Source organism: Eptesicus fuscus, chromosome 5 (genome assembly GCF_027574615.1).
Source record: "Eptesicus fuscus isolate TK198812 chromosome 5, DD_ASM_mEF_20220401, whole genome shotgun sequence".
Lineage (NCBI taxonomy): Eukaryota > Metazoa > Chordata > Mammalia > Chiroptera > Vespertilionidae > Eptesicus > Eptesicus fuscus.
The window spans coordinates 42,890,977-42,910,810 of NC_072477.1; the positions used below are offsets into that span (position 1 = coordinate 42,890,977).

General features: G+C 46.8%; 1 long non-coding RNA gene and 1 other non-coding gene across 2 annotated transcripts; one reads left to right on the plus strand and one right to left on the minus strand.

Moving 5' to 3' along the window:
* Nucleotides 1-11,653: 11,653 nt before the first annotated feature.
* LOC129148987 (uncharacterized) lies at nt 11,654-14,618 on the minus strand. Its single transcript, XR_008555970.1, has 3 exons — nt 14,558-14,618; nt 14,025-14,073; nt 11,654-11,794 (listed from the first exon to the last, which is right to left on the minus strand). It is a non-coding gene; the product is annotated as an uncharacterized LOC129148987 (long non-coding RNA).
* A 1,025-nt stretch (nt 14,619-15,643) lies between these two features.
* LOC114230678 (U6 spliceosomal RNA) lies at nt 15,644-15,750 on the plus strand. The gene has a single exon (XR_003616645.1). It is a non-coding gene; the product is annotated as a U6 spliceosomal RNA (small nuclear RNA).
* Nucleotides 15,751-19,834: the final 4,084 nt, after the last annotated feature.

Here is a 19,834-nt window from a genome sequence, read left to right on the forward strand (position 1 = left end):
TTCTTAGGTTAATCTTGTATCCAAGGATTTTACTGAATTCTCTTAAGTTTCTTTTAAAGATAACAAATTTTCTTTTTAAGTATGTTTTTATTGATTTTAGAGAGAGAGGAAGGTAGAGGGATAGAGATAGAAACATCAATGATGAGAGAGAATCATGGATCAGTTGCCTCCTGCATGCTCTCCCCCCCATCCCCCCTTCCAGGGATCAAGACCCACAACCCACGCATGTGCCCTGACCCGGAATCCATCCGGTGACCTCTTGGTTCATGGGTCAATTCTCAATTACTGAGCCATACCAGCTGGGCTTTTAATAGTTTTAACAGTCTATTTGTTGGTTATCTGTTTTTCAAAGCAAATGAAAACATAATCTTTACATATGATAATTTTCTCTTCTCTTCCCATCCTTGTATCTCTAATTCTTTCTTCCATGATAGCTTTGTCTAGAACTTCCATTATTATACACCAAATGGTAGCAGTATAGTTGGATTCCCTTATTTATTCCAGACCTTAAAGAGAATGCACTTAAAATTTCTTCATTAAGTGTAATGATTGTTTTAAGTATCTGCTATATAACCTTTAGCATGAACGTCTCTCCTATATCCAGTTTGCTGTTATTATTTAATTGTAAACAGGTGATGAACTTTATCAAATGCTTTCTCTTCATCAATTGAGATCATTGTATGACTCTTGTCCTTTATTAAATATGTGATTTCTGGTGTCGATTCAACTTGGAATTCCTGGGATAAACCCTACTTGATCAAAAGTTATTTTTTAGAATATATACCTGTTAGTTAACTCATATTTTATTTAAATTTAACTCATATTTTATTTAAGATTTTTGTATCTAGAACTTAGGTAAAAGGAGCCTATTCCTTTTATTTATTGCTTTGTCCTTACTATTTTGGAATCAAGATTACACTGGCTTCATAGACGAATTTCGGCAGCTTTTGTCCTTTTTTCAATTTTCTGGAAAAACTTACATAAAATAGGAGTAAACTGTTCCTTGAAAGTTTGGTACAACTTCAGAAATTCATAAAGTTTTCACTACTTTGACTTCCCTAACCCCATTGTTTTCTACTATTAACACATGTTGTGCAAGATTTGGTTTAAATGAGTAAGTGTGCACCTGTTTCTTCCCCCAGATGGCTACACCCTGTAGAGAACGGATACACACAGCCCTTAAGAATGGTGCCACTGCAATGTCCAGACACTGTCAACCCTTTTACTCTCCTTAAGTAAAAAGACTGCATTCCTCGTCTCAATTTCCCTCCCTCGTTAGCCCTCACCCTTACCCTTGAATAGATGACTCAGCTTCCTGCTTTACTGAGTAAAGGGGCCCTTGGGACTAGCTCTCTAGAATGTCACCTACCCACTCACAGTGACTGTATATCCACACCCAATCACACCTCTTTCCACCAGTCTCAGAAAATGAGTTGTCCCTTCTCAAGTCCAAGGCAAACCCTATAAATGTGCTCCACCGCCTCTCCCCCTTCTCCCCGGGATCACACTCCTTTAGACATCCCCCCTCTCTCCTGAAATTTAAACTCTCTCTCCCTACAGGACTCCTCCTCAATCCAACAACATAATCAAATCTCACTCATCCTCCCCAAATCCCTCCTTTGTGTGCTGTAGGACAGGCATTCTCACACACTGCAGGTGGGAGTGCACATTGGCCAGATCTTTCTGGGAAGCAATTTGGGAACCTGAATCAAAAGCCTGAAAAATATTTGCACCCTTTGTCCCAGTAATCCTACCTCTAGAAATCCATCTAAAGAAGTAATCAGAAATGCTGACAAGGAGAGATGTTTAAAGATGTTAATCTCACTGTTATTTTAACAGCAAAAATTGGAAACAATCTAAAGGTTCAACAATAGGGGATAACTTATATAAATGGCACTTAAATAGGATGAAACGTTGTGCAATCACTAAAAATATAATTTTTAAAGAATAGTTGACATGAGAAACTGTTCATGAAGCAATGTTATAAGTGAAAACAACAGCATCTATTGTATAAAATAGCTAACACTTCTGGAATGTTAGCTATTATATACATTCTCTCACTCAATCTTCGCAACATTCCTGTACGGTTAATACTGTTATTTACATTTGGCAGAGAAAGAAACGGGCTGGAAATAAAAACATCCATATTTATGAGGGAGGACCATTAGTGACACGTTTTATTTCCTTCATTCTCTCGTGTTTTTCAATTCTTTAAAGAGGATGTATGACACTTACAAACAGAAATACTGAATCATTTTTCTTCTTTCTGGTTTATATATGCTAGGAATACATAATGTGAACAATACAGAGGAAATGAAAATCCTCTTCACACCACTGCTATTCCAACCACCAGAGAGAGCCACTGTGGACTGTGGCTTTTTCTATTTATATTTGCTTTTAGAGTGTACATGGACATCTATACTTTAAAACGCAAATGTCATCATCTTACCGTGTCAATATTTAAAACTCAAACCTTTAACGGATGTCGAGTGTGACTTGACACGGTTCGCATTAGAATAAAGGAATCAAGAAAAAAGCAAGCGAGTGCAAAGGGTTAAGCCTCTGAGATCTGTCCTGGGCTCCTTTCTGCTGAAGCGGCCCAAGTTTAATTTTGCCAAACGCTGACTTTGCCTGTCACCCCAAGGGCTCTCTGGCTTTGGGGTCTGGATAACTGAGTTCCTGTCCTATTCTACCATTTATAGCCTTGCAACCAGAGGGTACTCATTTTTTCTCAGGGGGCCTGTTTCCCCATCTGAAAGTAACGGACTTTGGGGTGTTCCAAATGGGTGTGATTGGTTAAGTGCTGGGCCCAAAGCAGCACTCTTGGGGCTCCCCCTTTCCGGCCTCTCCTCCCCATTCCCCAGCTGCCTCAGAATTCTTCAGGTCTCCAGAAGGGGGCCAGCGTGCCGCAAGAGGGGAGGGGACCTTGTCAGCAGATAAACACTGAAGTCCCCGGGCTGGAGCCGGGCTTTTGATCCCTGTCTCCTCCCCCTGCCCCCGCCCACTCGAGAGTCTCTTGGGGAGCACCGACAGAACCAGCCTAGCTAGGCGCGGGAGCACGGAGACGGCGCGGCGGGGGAAGCAGAGGACAGCTGTAGGATCCGGGGAAAGCGCTGGGGGGCTGAAAACACTGCGTGGTGTCCAAAGCGCATTTTAAAGGCTCTGCAGGAGTGAGGTGGTGCAGAGGCGAAGGCCTTCCTCCGCGGAGCCGTCGCCCTCTGGTGGCAGCGTGCAAGCGTTACAGCTGCGCGCGAACCGCCTTCGCACACAGGAGTTGAGGGGTTGAGTTTACCCCTCACACATCCTGCAAGCAGGCCACGGGCCCTGAGCGGGCTCTCCACGGGGACCCCCGGCCTGCCGGAAGGGAAAGCCAGACGTGGGTGCGCCAAGACTGGAACCTGGGACTCGGGATGCCCACCCAATTGACACAATAACCTCTGGGGACTGTGAAAGCAAAAGGCATCAGACAGTGAAGGAGAAGGCTTTATTTAGACTCTTCCAATATGGAGAATGTTCATTGGTGAGGAAGGTCTCAAAGGAAAGGAATGGGGGCGGGGGGGGGGGGGGGGGGGGGGGCGCTGGCCTGTGTAGTTCAGTTGGATGGTCCAGTAAACCGAAGGTCACGGGTTCGATTCCAGGTCAGGGTACATAAGCATAGAGGCAACTGATGGCTAATTCTCTCTCTCTTTTCCTCTCTCTCTAAAAAACATAAATAAAAGACATATCATTGGGTGAGGATTTTTTAAAAAAAAGAAGAAGAAAAGAAGGGGAACTTGAGGTTTGGAGAGACAGATAAACAAGGGAATGGAGAGGGTTTATTTTCTTGTAATATGGGAAATCAAGGTGGTTGTTTGCATTATCTATTTCTCCAGAACTTAAAGAGGTGGGGGAATTTCTTTTTTTAAAAAATGGGTTTTTAAAAAAATATATTTTATTGATTTCTTACAGAGAGGAAGGAAGAGGGATAGAGAGTTAGAAACATCGATGAGAGAGAAACATCGACCAGCTGCCTCTTGCACACCCCCTACTGGGGATGTGCCTGCAACCAAGGTACATGCCCTTGACCGGAATCCAACCTGGGACCTTTGAGTCCGAAGGCCGACGCTCTATCCACTGAGCCAAACCGGTTAGGGCTAAAAACTGTTTTTAAAAAATATTTTTTATTAATTTCGGAAAGGAGGGGAGAGGGAGAGAGAGATAGAAACATCAACGATGAGAGGGAATCATTGATTGGCTGCCTCGTGCACGCCCCCTACTGGGGATCCAGTCCACAGTCTGGGCATGTGCCCTTGACTGGAATCTAACCCAGGACTCTTCAGTCCACAGGCCGACATTCTATCCACTGAGCCAAACTGGCTAGGGCTGTTTGTTGTTTTTTTGTTTTGTTTTGTTTTGTTTTTGTTAATCCTCAACTGAGGATATTTTTCCATTGATTTTGAGAGAGAGAGAAACATCGATGTGAGAGTGACCCATCAATTGCCTGCCTCCCCCACACTCCCTGACTGGGGCCAGGGATTGATTGAGCCTGCAACTGAGGTACATGCCCTTGATCTGAATGGAACCCTGGGACCCTTCAGTCTGCAGGTCTATGCTCTATCCACTGAGCCAAACCTGCCAGGGCAAGCAAGGTGGGGAATTTCTTAACCACTGCTGCTTTTTGGGAGCACAGGACTCAGATGGAAGTCAGTCTTATCACAATAAAGGAAGCATGCTGCAGATGGCCAGTTAAGAGGTGAAGAGAGTGAAGCCCACTTCACCCACCTGTGAGTTTAGTGGCTGAGGCAAGATTTCAACCTGAAGATACCAAGGCAGCAAGGAGACCCCAACCTAAGGTTTAAAGTTCCATCTAAGAGCAAAATCAGAAAGCCACAGTGCAATGGATTCAGCAGTGGAGTGATTTTTCAGAAGTGGGTCCCAGGACTTCCTTTCCAATGTTTCTCACATGACTCGGGGGAGCAAGGGAGTTAGCCTGAGTTTCAATTCCCACTTTAAAATGGAGTGAGAGAAATAAATAAATAAAAAATAAATAAATAAATAAATAAATAAAATGGAGTGAGAGCGGCCATGCCAGAGGAACTGCCTTGCATTTATATGCCTCAAACTCTTGGAATGTGAAAATAGGGCAAAATAAACTTTGAACTGGGCCGAAAGCAGCCTGGTGTCCCAAAGAACTGCTGGCAAGGGATAACGAGAAAGCAGATATCAGGACTACCAAACTGATGACTACCAGACTAACAATTTAAAACGGTTTTTAGAATTAGCGTCCCTATGTTACATTATCTGCACCAATAGAAATGTCTTCCTTCTATTGATGTAATTGCTCCCCTTTCCTTTCTCATAAACACCCATTGCCTTTGCCTGGTAATTGGAATATTACTTGGGCTTCTGCCTGAATCAGTGCTTTCTGAATGATTTTTTTTTTATCTCAAATAAATGTTCGTTGCCTCTCATTTAAAAAACAAGTATTTTTACTGATTTTGGAGAGGAAGGGAGAGGGAGAGGGGGAGAGAGACAGAAACATCAATGATGACAGAGAATCACTGATTGGCTGCTTCTGCACACCCCTTACTGGGGATCGAGCCCGCAACCCAGGCATGTGCCCTTGACAGGAATCAAACCCAGAACCCTTCAGTGTGCAGGCCAGTGTTCTATCCACTGAGCCAAACCAGCTAGGGCTCTCATTTTGAAAAGCCTTTTATTTTTAGGTTAAAAATAACTATGTGTGTGTGTGTGTGTGTGTGTGTGTGTGCTCGTGTGTGAGAGCATCCCACATGTTGATCTTACAAAGTGAAGTTCACATACTTCCATTGAATCTGGCAGAACTTTGAAACTGCCCTAACCAATAAGACGCAGCAGAAGTGACACCAAATGATTTCTGAAGTTTAGATATAAAAGGCAATATGGCTTCCACCTGGCGCGCGCTCTCTTGCTCTCTCTCTCTCTCTCTCTCTCTCTCTGAAACTTGCCCTTTGAACTCAGCCTCTACTATATTGCTATGTTGTGAGCAAGGTTAGGCTACATGAGAACTCATATGTCAGGGTTCTGGTTAATAGCCCCAGCCAGGCCCCCAGCTGGCTGATAGCCAGCACAACTATAGGTGAATAAGCCTTCAGATGACTAAAGCCAAGCTGGAGGGGAGCTTTTGAGTCTTCCTGTTCAGGCCTCAGATAATGGGGAGGAGAGCCAGGCCATCCCTCCTGTATCCTGTCTAAATTCCCGATGCACAGAAACGGCAAGAGATAATAAATGATTATTGTTTTAAGCCATTATGGGGTAATTTGTGTAGCCATAGTAACTGAAACATGCAATACACATGAAAACCACTTAAACATAGATAATTCAATATAATTATCATAAACATGATGAAAACTTGAATGTCAAATTCAAAACCAATTTATGAAAAAAGAATACCTACACAGTTTTTAAAAAGACATACGATAACCTGAGCCTTAAACAGAGAGCTGGAAAACTCTCCCCACTTTATCTTATAAGGAGGCAAAATTATAATTTATTTTGGATCTGATAGTTAAAGAAACATGGGTTTAAAAAAGTTTTTGTGTTTTGTTTTTTTTACCATTTTGAAGGTGTCAACAGAATGAAACAATAGGCTGTACTCCTTCCAACTCACAGAAAATAAAAACAAATAAATCACTGTGCATATCACAAAAGGCAAAAAAACTAAGAAAGAGGACGCATAGACCAAAACATGAAAATAAAGCCCAAACATGAAAATAGGACCAAATTTGCCAAAATAAATATAAATGCATTGTACTCTCCTACTAAAAGCCACAGACCCTCCAACCAGTTAATACAATCTAATTCCTACAATGCATCCATATGACTGCAGTATGCTAGACACAGCTCAATGGAACTGTACTCTTCATCGGTAGCATCTGCACATTAGGCCAGCACCCCTTCCAGGCGGTCTGCTCGCCAGTCCCACGCTGCTCCCTGCCCCAGAGGTGCTGAGTGCTAGTCTCCAGATGGCTGTGGGCAGACTCAGTCTAATGGAAGGGCCGAAGCCAACAGAAGTGACCACCGCAGAAAGCCATGCCTGCAGGACAGGAGGTGCTGCCCAGTTTTCTGGCTGAGCAACCCCGAACAGTGAGTGGGGGTGAAACCTTCCCCTGCGTGCTTCTTGTCTGAAGCTCTGGGCCAGTGTAAAGGGCAAGGCATGCGTGGGCTACTGACCGCGGGACTTACCCAGACCCATTGGCATGTCATCAAGGAAAATTCCTCCCAGACCCCTGCCAACAATTTGCCACTTTTCTGAAAGGCTCTAAGTTTTTGTCTTTTTTCTATGTCTTAATTAGCTTTTAAATTAGGAAGCTGGGAGATGGGATAAAACAAGGAAGATTATTCTAATGCCATCTTAACTCTAAAATCCTATTATCTGTCATTTTTAATAGGAGAAGCTTGAAAAAAAAAGTGTCTATTAAACCTCAGGTGCTGTTACATGCTACCAGTATAATAATGAATAAAGTCTGGCCCCTCGCCCTAAGGAGGTGTTCGGGGTCTGGGCAGGGGAGGGGGGGGGCGGGGGAGGCCACAGGGAAGCCAAGCAAGTAAACAGCTAACTCTGATACCAGGCAGGAGGAAATAAACACTAAACATAGGTACAGAGTGGCAAGAACAGGGAAGAGGAAGCAATGAATGCTGATGGACCAAAGCAATGAATGCTGACGGAGAGAGGGCTTTATGGCGGAGTTTGCAGGGCCTGGCTCTGAGCCCACAATAGTAAACTATAAATGAAGGGAACTACCCAGACGCCCAAAAGTGCTGCCAGCACCTAGAGCCTGGGTCGTCCAGGGGCAGCTGAGTCACTCTGAGGGGAAGGCCCCTTCCCCTGGGGCAGAGTGAAATGGGTCACATTGGGTCCAGGGGAACGCAGTGGCCTAGGATGAGGCAGCGTCATGCAGGAGACCCCGGTCCTGAGGACTTTGAGGCTCTCACAGTTACCTAAGGTGAAATAACGCTAATGATCAGACGGGTAATGCGGGCATTTTCTCCGTCTCGGGTTGGGGCAGGTGGTGGTTGGATGAAGCCTTAGGAGATGTGGGTGGGGCCTCAGCTAAAAGGGGAGGGGTAAACTAGCACTGACTGCGTGCCTTTTCAGAGCCAGGCCCTGCAGAGCATTCCAATCTTCCTAACTCTGCAAATATTTACTGAGCACCTGCAATGTGCCCAACACTGCTTGCACTGGAGATACAGTGGTAAACAAAACACAAATCCTGCTCCTCGTGCACAAAGAAATCTTTGACATAATTTCAGTGATACATACTTATCATCAGTACTAAGTACTATGAAAAAAATTAAGGGAATAAAATGAAAGGGAGTGCTATTGTTAAGAAGTGGTTAGGGGCCTGGCCAGCATGGCTCAGTGGTTGAGCATCAACCTATGAACCAGGGAGTCACAGTTCGATTCCCAGTCAGTTAGAGCACATGTCCAGGTTATGGGCTCAATTCCTAATGTGGGGTGTGAAGGAGGCAGCTGATCAATGATTATCTCTTATCATTGATATTTCTTTTTTTTTAATTACTTTATTGATTAAGGTATCACATATTTGTCCTCACCCACCCCATTCCTATCCCAAACCCCTCTCCACGCATGCCCTCACCCCCCTGTTGTCCATGATCACTGGTTAGGCTCATATGCAAGCACACAAGTCCTTTGGTTGATCTATCTCCCTTACCCCCACCCGCCCCTACCTTTCCTCTGAGGTCTGACAGTCTGATCGATGCTGTTCTTGTTCATCAGTCTATGTTGTTCTCATTGATATTTCTAACTCTCTCTCCCTTCCTCTCTGAAAATAAACATGTGTGTGTGTGTGTATGTATGTATATGTGTGTGTATGTGTGTATGTATGTATATATAGCGTGGTTAGGGAAGGCCTCCTGGAGGAGGTGACATCAGAGCAGAGACCTGAATTAGTAAGAGTATGAGCCTTACATTTAGTGAGGTTTCCCTAGTCCAGTGGTCGGCAAACCGTGGCTCTTGAGCCACATGCGGCTCGCGAGCCGCGGTTTGCCGCTCTGTTGACTAATGAGTTTTCCGACCACTGCCCTAGTCTAAAGGAGAAGAAACACACCTCAGAGAAGGGCAGTGGCTTTCCCTAGCTTACAAAGTTCCCAAGACATCACCAGGGGAGGGTGTTCCTCCTGAGAGTCTGGGCTTAGGCGATGTACTGAGGTAGCACCTGACCCTCAGGCCTTCTGTTTACAGACAGTTGTGGTTTCACAGACTCTTAGACCAACCCACTTGGTACCAGGTCAGCCCACTGGTTCCCTCACTTTATTTCTTCCCCTCCCCCTTTTCTCCCTCTTCCTCTGCTTCTTCTCTTTCTCCCCCACCGCCTCCTCCTCGTTTTTTACAGCATTTTATTATAAACACTGGAAAGTTTGTTACACATAAACACAAGGTTTCCGTTTAATGAATAATTATAGGGAGAACACCGGAGTAACCAGTGCCCACTGAAGAAATAGAATATTGCGGTCACCCCCAGACCCCTCATGTGTTCCTTCCCATTTTCTTTTCATCTGTGGCAACCTCTTCCTTGCTTTTCTCATCATTAACCACCTGTATATGTGTCCCTAAACAATATAGTTTAGTTTTGCCTAATGTTGAACTTTATATAAATGGCATAACTGTATATATTCTTTGTGTCTTTCTTCTTCATGTTTACAAGATTCATCTGTTTCTGGGCTGATTAGTTTGCTTAGAGCTTCCTTAATGAAGGACCATAGACTGGCTGGCTTAAACATCAGAAACTAATTTCCTCACAGATCTGGAGGCTAGCAGCCGTCTGAGATAAGGTGTCAGGAGGGCGGTATCACTTCAAGGCCCTGAGGGAAGGGTCTGTTCCAGGCCTCTCTCCTTGGCTTGTGGATGGCCTGGGTCTTCTCCCTGGGTCTTTACATCATCTTCCCTCTGTACCTCTCTACACCTAAAGTTCCTCTTTCTGTAAGAACATGAGTTATATTGGATTAGGGCCCACCCATTTGACTTCATTTTAACTTAACTACCTGTGTAAAGACCCTATCTCCAAATATGGTCACACCCTGAAGTATGGGGGTTGTTAGGACTTTAACATAGGAATTGGGGAGGGGGGGGTGACAACTCAGCCCCTAACATGGGATGTAACTAGTTCACTGGAACTTGGAGCTCTGGCAACCATCTTGGCTGACGAGTTGTTGCCCTAAATGATGAAAGAGCCTAGCCCTGTGCCACAGTGGAGCCATCAGACCAGACCCTGAAAGACAACTTATTTCATGCAAGAGAGAAATTAACCTGTCATCGTAAAGCCACTGTTATTTGGTTTTCTATTACCGTATTTTCCGGCATATAAGACGACTGGGCGTATAGAAGATTTTCCTGGGTTGAAAAGTCGTCTTATATGCCAGAAAATACGGTATATGAGGCAGAACCTAATCCTGACACTTAAAGAAAATACACACTTTCAGTTAAATATAAACATGTATTTGCTTGAGGTAAGTTTTAGTGCTTCCATTAAAATCATTCTTGCTGGTCAGAAAATAATAATATATTTGTCTCCACACTCAAATTTATTATTATTTTTTGCTATTTCAGAGAGAGGAAGCACGAGAAAGAGAGAGAGAGAGAGAGAAAGAGAGACATCGATGTGAGAGAGAAACATCAATCCGTTGCCTCCTGATCAGAGATCAAACCCACAACCTGAGTATGTGCCCTGACTGGGAATCGAACTCACCACCTTTTGGTGTATGGGATGATACTTCAACCAACTGAGCTACATCGGCCAGGCTATATGCATTATTATTATTAACACTCAATAAATGGTAAATACTGTGGGTTTCTTTTTATTTTTAACTAGAGGCCTGGTGCACGAAATTCATGCACAGGTAGGGTGCCTAGGCCTGGCCGTCAGATCAGGGCCGATCAGGTTCCCTGCCTCCTCCTTCCCTCACTCCCTCAGGGTCCTGTCCCTCAGTGTCCTGCCACTGCCACTGCTGGTTGCCCGCCATGTTCCACACTGCCCCCTGGTGGTCAGCACACATCATAGTGAACGATCAAACTCCAGTAGAACTCCAGAGGGGACAATCTGCATATTAGCCTTTTATTACATAGGATTTGTCAATAGGCTAATTTGGCACAACAAAGACCAATATGTCACTTCAGCAGAAGCCTTACTCCTTCCTCAAACCACTTGAGTCATTCCCCAGGCAGGCCCAGGGAAAGGCAGTTGAAGCCCTAACCCTGACACCCTGCCCTGGGGTGGGTCCCAGAGCCCCTCACCTCCCCAAGGCAACAACACTCGCATCCCCAAAGCCCAGAAGAGCTGGGTGTAAATACAGATTAAGTGTCAGTTTTTATTTAAAGATCCTAATTTCTGGACGTTTATTTTGGGGATTACAGTGGTGGCTTAAGCTACTTTAAGACATTATAAGTTGAAGTCTTTCCTTCACTTGGCTGCTAAAGTTTAATTCAGTCTAATTATTTCATATGGCATCAACGATAATAGTTTCATAATTTCTAGTATATTAAGCACTTAATATGTTGTGTCATTTGAAATCACATATTAAACTCAGCAAAGTACATTTTAATGAGAGTTAAGTGGTGTGAAAATATTAATACAATGTGATGGCTCATCTTGGTGCTCATACTTTGTAGGTCTGTTCCTGACGCACACAGGCCTCGCTCACCAGGTAAGGGAAGCATTTAATTGCCTGAGGCTGGAGTGGGTGTCTAACAAGCTGACATGCCTACCTTTTGCCATACAGCACTTCACAGTGGGGTTTCTCATGGGGCTTCAGGACCCTATAAAGCAAGTAGGGAAATCATTATTTCCATTTCAGAGATGAAGAAACTGAGGGAGGCTTCTTGCTGGGCCGTAAACATGGCCCTTCTTGGCTCAAAGCCATTGCTGTTTGCCCCTGGACTACAGCTGCTATCAGTGTAATCCGGGGGTGAGTGATGTCTGGACTCCGGGCAGCGAGGGTTTGCACCAGGTGTCACACTCCTCCTCCCACCTGCAACCCCACAGAGAGAAACTGACAGAGCCACCCAGATGCTGGCAGACTTCATACCAGGACTTGGCAATTCTTTTTGCACCATCTTTTTAGACCTTCCACAACCTAAACCTAAGCACCTCGTGCTCTTAGGCCACCCTGGGACTGCCAGAGAAAAAATGTCTTTACATCACAGTGAACCCTTAATATAGCAACAGCTCAAAATAATCATGCATCAATGGCAGGATTTATGGCAACAGAGATTTTAGAGAGAGCTTCCCAGAACCCCTGACATTGTACTCCCATGAACTAGCTGCTCAAAGGCACTTCCGTCAGCCTTGGGTGTGTATCTTCAGTCACACCCAGCCCCCTTCCAGCCATGCTCTATCTGGGGCCTTTGGAGCTTCTGGGTCAGCCTGTGACTCTGCATGTGCCTGCCCTACATTCTGGGAAAGCCACAAATGTCTTTCACCTCAGCGTTCTCAGTACAGAGAAGACCAAGGCTGCTTCTCTCCACATCCCTGCTTCTTCTTCCTTCTGCTGGGGCTGATGGGAGTCCCTGGCCCTTCTCGCTTCAGATGAAATGATAAATGAAACATCATGCTCTCTGGCTATAGGGGAAATACTATCACTTTAGAGCAGTGGTTCCCAACTTGGGGCACCCCCCCAAAGGGGGGCAATTTGACTTTTTAAAAGAGGCAATTCGAGAATGAGTTATTAACAGTGAATTTTTTGCATTTCTTATGGTTCTAGGGGCCTCATATACCATATATAAATATATATTGTGACGTATTTATGCATTTCAGTTCTCTATTATGTTTTGAAACTTTGCTATTTTTTCATATCACATATTATTTAAGTTTCTTAGTGATTTCTTCCTTAGTACTTCAACTGTCCTTTTATTCTTTTATTTTTCTCTTTCATGGATGCCATGTTCTTTGGAAGCTTGTTTAGACTAAGTTAGTGGCCTTTTAGGCTTTCTCGACGTGACCAGAAGCTCACTTTTTGAATAGCAAGAATTATATGTCACGCGGGGAAGGGAGGTAAATCAGGATTTTAGCGATGCTTAGGTGGGGCATGGCCAAAAAAAAGGTTGGGAACCACTGCTTTAGAGAATCCTAAGAGCGCATGTCTTCACTGACGTATTTTCACTATTAAAAACAACCCAGTTCTTCATTGTTCAAAATCAAATTAAAGCTGGCTTTGTCCTTTCCCACTAGAGTGGTGGGAAATACCACCTCAGACAGGATTAGGGAAATCACCCCTCATCGCTTGGGGTTCTGCAGCTCGGGACATGCAGGGAAGACCGTTGGGACTTGGGCCACCTTAGGTCTACGGAGTGGCGAGAAGCCAATAGCTCTGAGAGCCGGCAGGAGCTGGAGTCCCACCGCAGCTCTGAGACAGCTGAGCAGTGCCAGTCCTCTCTGTACCTGTGCACTCCTTCAGCATCTGCCCCTCGGGGGTCTATAGGAATTTGGACTTCCCTGGAAGTCATGACCCCCTTGGCTCTCCCTCACTGAGTCCCTCCCCCTGTCTCCTCTCCTCCAGCTTCATGCCCCATGATACCCATTTTGTCTCCTCTCTTCCCCACCCCCTTCCTCCACACTGGGCCTTCAGGGCTCAGGGGCAAGTGCTGTGTGGTTCAGCAGGTCCAAACCCTAGATCCACAACAGTCCCCCTGGACTGTTCCTGGGGTCTTCATGCCCCAAGGATGCCCAGCATGCCCCACCCTTCTAGAATAGAAAACAAAAAGTGTTGAGTTTTTACATCTTGCTAATTACAGTCTCAAAAAAAGTTCTTCAGTTACCCAGTTACAAAAATCACAGCATGTCAAAGCTGAAAGAGATGTTAAAGATAATTCCTAGGGAAGTGTCCTCATTTTGCACAAGACAATCAAGATCAGAGAAAGCCTGGGACTTGGCTAAGGCCACAAAGACAGGTGTAGGGAGGATGGCTCTTGTGTCCCCGAAATGGTGACCATCCTGGTCCGTTTCCTGCTGGGTTTTGCAATGAGGCGGTTATGAACCCACAAGATGTACCTGTCACCGTGGCAAGTGTGTGCATCGACTGTGTCGAAAGGCTCTCCTTCTAAATAAATGTAATTGGAAATTAGCATCATCGCCCATCAATGCTAATACGCTTTTTCATTATTTGCAATTCCCTTTTGTAAATCTGAGGGAAACATCATTGCCCAAATTAGCTCTTTTCGCTCAATAAAGGCCATATTAACATTCGGAGGCTTGTGTTTGCTTACTGCTTCTTTAGAGAGAGGTCAGAGAAGTTGGGCCCGTGTGCCTAATTTCCATTTCACTAAAAACAGGTGGGGGAGGGGGACCTCCAAAGTCCCCAGAAGCCAGACCGAGTGCCCCCTGGCTGTGGCTGAATGAATCCCTCTGCTCTCGCTTCCACAGGGGCCTTCCCCAAAGGACTGGCCCCAGTGGGTGAAACTGACTCAGCTGGCTCAGGTCTCCCTCAGCCTGGAACTCTCAGGGATGCCTCCCCATCATCAAATGACAGCTCAAATGCCCCCTCTTCTGCCCATCGACTAAAGTGGCCTTCATTCCCCACTCACTGTCTGTCCCTATTTTTTTCTTTCTAGTCTGGCTCAGCCCTGAGATTGCTTTCCTGGCACCCTTGCTGGAACGGAAGCTCCATTTCCACAGCAACCCTAAACCATTTGTTCACCTCTGCAGCCCCGGCGCTGACGTCATAGAAGCTCGGTATTTGTGGAACGAATGAAGGCAGGAAGTCTGGGCTGATAAGGCCTTGGGAGGCCGCACTCCGGTCCCAGATCTTTTCTGAGTTCCACTGGGAACTCAGGGAAAACATCAGTATTTCAAACCATACTTGCGTTGGAATCTCAACTTCTTTTCATCACTGGCAGGATAGTTTTGGCCTTGATGGTTTAACCTCTCAGAGCCTCAATTTTCTAACCTACAAGTTGAGAGGAGTGGCGCTGATTTAGTGTCTGGTCCAGTGCTGGCGGTGACCTTTCCCAGACAGCCACCAATCCGCGAACCACACTATGGAAAGCCTGGGGGGGGGGGCGGGTGCTGGTCCTGAGAACCCCAGAGGAAGCGGCAGCGCGCCCAGCCCCGTCCCGAGGTGGCGGCCGCCCCTACCCAGAACCTTCCGGTTCACGACTCGTGGCTCCAGCCCTACCAAGGGCCCCGGCGCGCGTGGGCCGGCCAGACCAGCGGCACTGAACCGTTTCGGGGTCTCGGACCAGACTTCTGTGGGGATCTCATGCACGGTAGTCCCTCACCTAAAAAAATGCACTAGCGCCGCGCACCGGTTGCCCCGCCAGGACCAACTCCGCGCTTAATTGGATCTGCGCGGAAGAGGTGCGCAGCAGCGCGCACCACGTGACCGAGCGTGACTTCCAGCGCCGTCCGCAGGCTGCAAAAGGTCGGGCGGGTAGGAGCCAATTTCCCATGATCCTTTAATTTGCATATACAATGGAAGGTTAGGTAGATAATTAGGTTTAACTTGGACATAACCAAAAAGATACAGTCCCAGTAAGTATTATACATAACTCTGTAACTTCTGGAATGTTTGGAAAAAATTTTTTTTGAAAAAAAAGCACAATATAGTAACCATAACTGTAAAAGGTTTGAGATTCTCGGCTTTATATACATTTTGACAAGCAGGTACGTTTGTGCTCGCTTCGGCAGCACATATACTAAAATTGGAACGATACAGAGAAGATTAGCATGGCCCCTGCGCAAGGATGACACGCAAATTCGTGAAGCGTTCCATATTTTTGCCTATAGGTCCTATCCCAGAAGGCGTAAAAACAGTGGAGAGTAGTCAGATCCATCTATTTGCGGTGCTTTTTCCAATTGGCACTTGGGCCCCTGTCTTCTCTTTTCTTGCCGCCCTCTGCTTCCCTCTGCACTATCCTGAGTTGTTACCTTACACCTAAGGAAATGGCCTTGCCAAAGTTGATCCATTTCAAGTGCTAATCATAACAGGACTTTTGTGCTACGATAAATATAAAGAGATATAAAACAGGAACTTGCAACAAGACTGACTCCTTATGCTGCCCCTGAATCTTAAAAAAAAAAAATTCCCACTCCTTATTGGGCATCTACCACATGCCAGGGGCTTCACCAATATCTCATTTTAATATTTCTGACAGGCCTGCCCTATGGGTGTTACTGTCAGCATTTTACAGGAGACATTGAGAGAGGTAAAGTAGCCTGGGCTAGATTATGTAACTAGGAAGTGGCTGAGGCAAGGCCTGAGATATTTAAAGAGACAGATGGGGTATCTACCCCCAGGTAATTAAATTGCAAAAAGCACACTCCTAACTAGTAAGATTGGAAGAGGGGAAAACAGTCCAACAAAGTTCATGTTTCCTGTGATGACTTGGTCAAATTTTTTTTAATATAAATTTTTTTTTTCTTAAGTGTTGGTGCTTAATCTTTGCTAGTACCTGAGCACCTATATAGTACTCCTGGAGGTCCCTGCAGCCTCCATCGGTGGCAGGGCTGCCAGGCTCTGTGCCACTGCAGTCAGGACTGGCAGTCAGAGGTGGAGCCCCAGCACCCAACAGGGAGCAGCGGGTACTCTCCCCGTAGGCCCTTGGAGCTGCCACACCGCGTTGGACCAGGCATTTATTTCTGTTCTCTTTAGTGGAGTGAAATGATCCTTTCCAGGTAACGGAGAATAGGTGTATGTGGGACTTCTTGCGCCTCCTCCTGGGTTCATGGCCTCCAATGCATGGAGTTACAGGACAATCTGGTTTTCCTTTCTTCCCCCAAAGATGGCCATGGCTCTTCTTAGAGGCCACGTGGGCACTGGGTGAGTGGTTTTAAATGTCTCTATGACCAAAGTTGGTTGGCTCTCTCTCCTTCTAAAGAAACTCATCATTTTTGGCATGACGGTCGTCTCAGAGCAGAAATTAGGAAAGACAGGCTTCTGGAAAAGCCAGAGACCTGGCTGACTCTCCTGGCTCTGCACAGTTCCATGAAGTAGGTCCCCCTCCCCCCTCATGTTATAGATGAGGAAGCTGAGGCACAGAGAGATTCAACAACTTGCCCGATGTCACATAACTGGTGTGTGACAGAGAGGGGACTGCGACCTCTACTATGTACCTTAATGGGTGTGGGGGTGGAGAGTGGGAGATAAGGATGTTTAGAATTAACAGAATGAACATGCAAGTCCATGCTGCCTTTGTTGGTGTTCTGAATTCAAGGGCAGAAGTCAAGATTTTGCAAAGGACGAAGCTATACCATAGATCAGGGTAGCTGGGAGTGAGTGCCCTGGGATGTGCCCAGTGACCTGGCAAAATGTGACAGAGTGAAGGAGCACCCTCTTTGGGCTGAGGTTGGAAGAAGAAGAAAGTTTTCCTATTCTAGGTTGATAATCACCTACCTGATACCTCCCCCACCCCCAAACTAATCCTATTGATGAAGGACCTTCTGAGCAATACAATTGTGTTTAATTAACCTTATGCAAATTAGCTTAACTGCCTCCCAGTAGAAGTCGTCCAGAAGCACCTAGGGATTCCTTCTCTCAGACGTTTCCAGCACTTAGATGAATGACAACGTTAGAACCCATTCATCTAGATAGCTCTTGAGCACCTGTGATGCCCTGGGCCTTGTGTTGGATGGAGGTCACAAGGAAGAGTAAGATGTGGCCTCTGTTGCAGGCGTACTTACAGTTCTATGGGAAATAGACACAAAACCAAGGATAACTCAGAACACCCTGTTAGTTTCATGAACCAAGTGCCATGGAGATCAGTACCAGGAATCCAGGGGTTTTTTGAGCAACCTACTGGTACTGGTTTCTCCCAGGGCAGTGAAAAAGCAGGCAACCTGCTGCTATCTACACCCACCTAGCTTCACTCAGTTTCTCACCCTGGATTTTCTGGAACTGGTGATGACAGAGACCACCTGTCGCACAGTGCTTCCCTATGAGGGGACCAAGTTTCTCTGCCGAAAAGAGAGTGAGAAAAAAAAAGAGAGAAAGTGGGAGGTCGAAGGCACATGGTTTATCTGGTTCTTTACCTCCAGACCTCGGACTCCAGAGCCAGTGGTCGAGGTGCGGAACCAAACATCCAGAAAGATCAGCGGGGAGGACATTCTGGGGCCCCCCAGCCCGCTCCCAATTCTCTAAACCCCACTTTTTCTTCCTAAAACCAAGGTCCTTAGTCTGGGGCCTTCGGACGCTGGAAGTAATGCCTAAAATGTGTCGCAAGGTGGCAACATTGTGGCGAGAAATAGACCAAAAAATCCAGGGTTGTTTTTTTTTTCAAAGCATATTTTCCCTATTAATGTTTCATTTAACTTAATTAGAATCTGGTAAACTAATTAAAGTAGCTACGAGCCCCGCAATCAGCAATAATTCGTATAATTATTGATAATTACATCCATACCAATCGTTTCGTTATTAACATTTGGGGGGGAACAAACCACTTCTGAAGGGACGCCGGAGCCCAGGAGGGCTTTTGCGGCAGAGCTTTCTGGGTCGGATCCGCCCACACCTCCCATCCTCAGAGATTCCGGCCCAGATGGGGCGCCCTTTCCGTCAGGCCGCAGCCGCCTACGGCTTTTTTCCTTCACTTCGTTTGGGAAATTCGGAAAGGAAAGGTGAAAAGGGGTATTTGCTAGGCTCCTCTGCGTGGGCCGCAGCCACTGACCTTCCTGCCTGGGTAGTCACGGTTCCCATTTTCCCAGGAAGGAGAGTGCGGCTCTCAAAGCTGCAGTTGCGCCAAAGGGGAAAGGCGCGAGCGCCCGCCCACCGCAGCGCTGCCCAGCCCTGTACCAGCCGCGCCCGCCCCGAGGACGCGAGTCACCTCCTCTCTGGGCCCCAGTTTCACTTCTGGTGCCGCGAAGCCTGATCTGGTCCGACCCGCCCAGAGGACATGTTCCTGAAGGGTCCCTGCCGGGAGACCGTGCGCCCCGGGGACGCTTTCCTCGGGGACCCTCGCCATTTACCCGGCGCCCTCACCGCCGCGCTCCCTCCGGCCCCCCCTGTATCTAGCCCTCGGAATAACCGGGGCCTGAGGACCCCGAGTGCAGGGTGCCCTGGGGGCTGGCTTCCTGCCGTGACCGTGCGATGGGCCTCCCAGCCTGCGCCCCCTCCGGGCGTCCCCGATCGCGCCCCCCTAGTCGGCTCCGCTCCGGGCCTCCAGACGACCCGCCGTCAAACTTCCCGGCCAGGTGCTCTCCAGGCGGCGTGGAACCGCTCGCCCGCCCGCCTCCAGGGTCTCCGCTCCGGGCGCCCCCGGCCGCCCCAAGTTCGATGCGCAGGGAGAGCCTGGGTGTGTCGCGAGGGCGGGGTCGCAGGGCGCGGGGCAGGGCCTGAACGTTATTCTACACTCAATACCCTTACCCAGAAGTTTTGACTTCAGGTTAAAGACATTAGTACATTATTAAAATGTTTTCTAAGTGTTTTTCCCTACAGAACCAGACACCCAGGCCTAGGCACGCCCGGGGCTGCATGGTTCCGCTGCTGCATGGTTCTCAATACTGGGCCCTCTCCCTCTGCATTTATTTATTTTTAACTAAATTTTTATTGATTTCAGAGAGGGAGAGATAGAAACATCAATGAATAGAAACATCAATGATGAGAGAGATCATTGATCTGCTGCCTCCTGCACGCCCCCCACTGGGGATCCAGCCGCAACCCGCGGGGGCTGGGGGGCATGTGCCCGGGACCGGAATGGAACCTGGGACCCTTCAGTACTCAGGCCATCGCTCTATCCACTGAGCCAACCCGGCTAGGGCTCCTACTGCATTTACACTTTCCTCCTACCCTGCCGCAGACAGTGAGCAGCCGTTCCCATCCTTCCCCATAGCCCCACCAGCAGGGTCGCTGTGGAAACTGAGGCCGGCTGCAG